The 5,006-nt window shown below is 39.1% G+C and overlaps 1 protein-coding gene across 2 annotated transcripts in view; it reads right to left on the bottom strand.

The window, feature by feature from the left end:
- The window catches only part of gramd4a (GRAM domain containing 4a), a 76,421-nt gene that overhangs the window by 70,127 nt on the left and 1,288 nt on the right, over nucleotides 1-5,006 (bottom strand). The window lies entirely within an intron of this gene.

Genomic DNA, 5,006 nt, shown 5'->3' with positions numbered 1-5,006 from the left:
CACTACTTTTCTTCAAAATGAAATGCTACCATTACAGAATGCATGGCTTTATACTGTAATGGCAGTGAGATTAAAAAATGTGGTTTCAATGGAAGTCAATGGGGCATTTTTGGCCACAAAGGTGTCAGGAGGGACTATCTGGCACTACATAAAAAAATACTAAAGCAATCAAATCTATTTTGTTGCTAATCTTTGGCATATCCAAGATTAATAACCACCGAAATCCCATCCTTCGACTATTTATTATATGGAAAATAATTCATTTTTTGTGAATTTATGAAATACATATTTCATAATTCAAATTAATGACTGACATTTAAAGTGTTAAAAAAAATTCTGAGAATGAATGTTTGGTAGTTTTGCGCAAGTCTGAAGTTGTTTAAAAGAGTTATGAAAAAAAAAATAAGCAGAAAAAATACTGATGTATGATAATTTTATAACAATTTTTGTACATGTACATTTTTGGCCACAAGGTTATTCCAATCGAGGAGGGTGGAAGGGTTAAACATTTAGATTCCTGACTTTGATAATATGTGGTCATAAGCTTTGCACCCAGGGGGTTGTGAAATCATTACATGCTAACTCAGGGTCTCACTCCTAGAAAGGTTCAAATTCACTGTATTATAGTGTTTTTTTGTAGCAGGCTACAAAAATTCAGTTACATGTCATTCAATAGGAATGGTGGCAGTGCAGTTTTATTATCACAAAACGTTTTCAGGTAATTTGCACAGCCCCCTGTTACATAGGATATTCAGTTAAATCACTATCAGAAAGTAAATCTCATGAAATTAAAAACTGTCTCTAAAGTCACTGCACCTTTATGGTAATTGTAGTTTTTTACAGTAGAAACATTGCATCAAGTACTCTGTATTGGTGAGTACTCAAATGTAAGCATTCGTACTTTTACTGAAAAAAGTGGTATCGGTGCATCCCTAAAATATAGCCTTAACAACAGTGACTAATGAAAGCATCATATACATTTATCTATTTAAAAGCAACCCCAGAAATTGACATTTCCTCCATTTAAGTAAGAACACATTATAGGTTCCCATGCTATTCTTTATCTCCTCTCACTGTGGTGTTCTTCAGCCTACCTCTATTTCCTTTTTAAAGGATTTCTTTCTCCAGTCCATAGGCAGTTTTAAAAACAAATCCATCAAAAATAGGAGGATGAAAAGAACGAAGAGGAGGAAAGTCAAGGTTTGATCACTGTAAATATTACTGTGGGGATCAGTGACTATATATAAAAGCTGGACAAACCCACCATGATGTCACCGATTAATTTTCTGAAGAGAGGTTTTGAAGCTCATGTCTGGCCGTTATCATATTGATAGTGGTTCACTCTTGCCTAGTACGTTTAATATAAAAATGGGCAGAGAGGCAGAGCATGAGTGGAGCTTGTTAGACAGCTAGCGGCCAGCCACCTATGGGGTGACCCTCTCGTCTGTCACTTAAAGCTGCCACACCCTTAATTATGTGTAACTTTTAGTCACAATATAAGTTTAATGGGCAAGTTATTTATTAAAAAACAAAACAAAACAAAAAAAACTCACCCCAGAAAAAACAAATCATCCCCCTTACAGTTGTCATGGAAGGGAAAATTTGCCAAAGAAACCAAAACCATTTTTTATATCAGGCTAAAAAGATGTTTAATTCAGCTGTAAAGTTAGGCATTTTGACATGGGGATTGACTCCCCTTTGGAGCCAGCCTCAAGTGGCCATTAGGGGAACTGCAGAACCACAGAAATAGCCCTTGCGACTCATTTGCTCACCTTCATTGACCTTTTCAGTCATAAAATCTAACAGAGAGGCTAAAATATGCACACACACGCGCACATAAAACTAAATGATAATGTCACTACACATGCAAAGGCTGAGAGTGTTTGTTTATTACTGCATACATTAGTCAAGGGTGAGTAGCTTTACAAGCTCACTGTGTATCCCCCCCTGTACAAGCAATACACTGTACATGTGTGTGTGTGAATGCTTGTGTCTGTGAGTAATCTTCTGCTAATGACCTGGAGAAGCTGGAGGTTACTCTTGGCCACAGGGGTCACACTTACAGCAGCAGCAGCAGCAGCAGCCAATCACAGTCATTCATGGATATCAGGCTGACAGAGGCAGTCCCTTTGTCCTACATCAGTGTTTCTCAATTGTGGAACAAAAGAAAATTGTGTAATGGTCTCATCTAACAGTGCAACTGTAGGTTTTACTATAGCTGAAATGATTCGATGATGCAACCATTTTTATATACGACTTATCTTTTAAGTTTTTTTTTTTTAAAGTAAGATGCCAAAAATGGGATAGTCACAGCTTTTCAAATAAGGTTCCCACTATAAATTTTTAATCATTAAAAGTGGCATTACCGTTCACATATTTCAACATATAAAGTTAAAAACAATTACATTAAAGTTATAATCCTTCATGGGTTCAAACTAAATTTTGAAACTATATATGGTCTGCAAAAGCCATGTAGTGTACTTGCATTCAGTTACTTTTCTATACATTAGTTTTCATTGTTAGTGGCATAGTCTGTGATTAATTCAAACTGCCTTCATTTGTTGTTGCCTTAATAACAACAATGGGTGTTGTCAGATCTTATGAATTATAACTTACAGTAAAAGAGACACTCATTTAAAATGTCCATTGTCAGTCAACAAAATTATAATACAGGATAGAAAATAACACTATGAATGAATAAGTCTGGGTGTGATGATAACATCCTGCAAACTACCTCTCATTGTGGTTGAGCATGCTACACAGATCACAAGCCAAGATGACAGAGATGGCATGCAACATACATCTTTGTTGGTAACCATAAAAAGGCATAGTTAATGAGAGCTATTACAGTGAAATCATTCATTTATGTACATTATTAGTATCAGAGCATGACTACTTTCATTTCAGTATCAGACCGTTTGGGTCATAATGTCCCCTGAATGGTTTTCAAATAAACCTGTATAAGCTATTATTTCTCTGAAGCTTCTTCCGGTTCTTTCAAACCAGGAACTCTCAATGAGACGAAGTAGACCGCTTTAGATTTTATAAAAAATAACCGTACTGGTTTATTCAGAGGATCACAGGTAAAATTCACATTACACGTCCAGACCTTTCTCACCCCTCTACCTGCGCGCAGGCAGCAGAAAGGCTCAAGAAGCCTGGACCAAAAAGCCAATATATAATCTTAATCATTTTTGGGCTAGCCCATGCTACAAGGGGCGTCAAAACCGTGACATCACCTGATAAGCCAGCTTTGCAGCCGACTCTAACGTTAGCCAAAACATGAGGAAAAGTCAAGGGGCGTGACTGTTGTTTTCGTGGTGTGTATCTAAAACAATTGGACATAACCTTACACATTAAGACAAATATTAAGACTAGCATTACAGTTGACCCTAACAGCTCTTTTCCTGTAACCTTGACGTGCCTGCAGTCTGCACTGCAGGCTGAACAGTTAACAGCCTGAGCTAGTCAATCTGTCTGCACTAAACATTTCTAGACAACAAATCTCTGAATATCTATCTAACTAGGAAATAACCTAACACCTGCATGTTCTGTATACCAGCACACTTACTGTACCTTACCACCCAGATGCATGGCTACACCATCATCCCTGCCTCTTTACATCTATAAGAGTATACTGGCATTATACAGCCACCTGAGATGGTAGTAGCGCTTCCTACAATTACTTCCTATATCACCGTTGCCTTCACCCATGCATGAAAGAGAAGGGGAGTAGTGGACGCACTGAAAGAGGTACATGCTATACTGTTGAGAACAATAAAGGCTGCACCTGCACAGGTAGACCAGTTTCGACACAAGTGTCTTTTCTGGGACATTAGCTGGTCAGGCTTTGTTTCAGAATAACAGAAAGGTTGACAATAACTGTTTGTTTTTTTTGTGGAAATGACCTAAGTGCAGTACTTCCATTTTGAACTGATGCAAAACTCATTTCCTCTTACAAGTGTTCTGACTCAAGTATGCTGCATAAAACCACAAAAGGCCATCCTGTCATCATCATCATCATCATCATCCATGGTGCTTAGTCTCTGTAGAAACAGGGCTGACTATAGCATGGCACTTGCCTGTAGAGCTATGCTCAATAACAACTAGCCACATAAGTCACTCAAAGAGTTAGAAAGAGACATGACCTTTAAATATCTCATCTGCCAACACTGACCAGAATGTTCCAATCTGCGGCTTTACTTTAGTTCACTTTCCTGCATTCATAATGAAGTGAAAGGAAACAGATGGTTAGAAGAAAAAAACCCATCAGTTTCTGCCATGCTGAATAAAAACTGTATGCTACAGGTGCCATTGTGAGAAGAATATATTATTGTACGGTATCACCTCTCCAACGAAACTACCAGCAGCTCCTGATTGTCCACATTAATAAGATGGAACACAAGCCCAAGCTTGATACATAGTTGTTGTACATGTTTTCATCAAACTGCTTCCTTTTATTTGATGTCAATCCCCAGGATGGAGGAGAAGGAAGGGAGGAGAGTGCAGATATGATCAACCTTAATTAGACCTATTAGGATAATAAGGATAATCACCTTTATTGGCCAAGTATGTTACACACAAGGAATTAGTATCCGGTACAGAACTGATGGCAGCCATCTGCGGCGCCAACTCAACCCTTCAACCTTTTGTTTGGGAGACGACTGTTCTACCCACCGCACCACTGTTGCCTCCCCTATTAGACACATTCTACTGTTTGTGGCTGTTGCCTCACAGCAAGAAGGTTCCGGGTTCGAGCCCAGGCCGACAGGGCCTTTCTGTGCAGAGTTTGCATGGTCTCTCTGTGTCTGCGTGGGTTCTCTCCGGGTACTACAGCTTCTTCTCACAGTCCACAGACATGCAGCTTAGGTTGACTGGTGACTCTAAATTGCCAGTAGGAGTGAATGTGAGTGTGTGCGGTTGTTTGCCTACATGTCAGCCCTGTGATAGCCTGGCGATCTGTCCAGGGGTGTACCCCGCCGCTTGCCTAATGTCAGCGGGGGTCG

This window comes from Monopterus albus, unplaced genomic scaffold (genome assembly GCF_001952655.1).
Source record: "Monopterus albus unplaced genomic scaffold, M_albus_1.0 scaffold51.1, whole genome shotgun sequence".
NCBI lineage: Eukaryota > Metazoa > Chordata > Actinopteri > Synbranchiformes > Synbranchidae > Monopterus > Monopterus albus.
The sequence above is the reverse complement of the archived record's forward strand: the minus strand, read 5'-3'. Positions and strand labels throughout refer to the sequence as shown.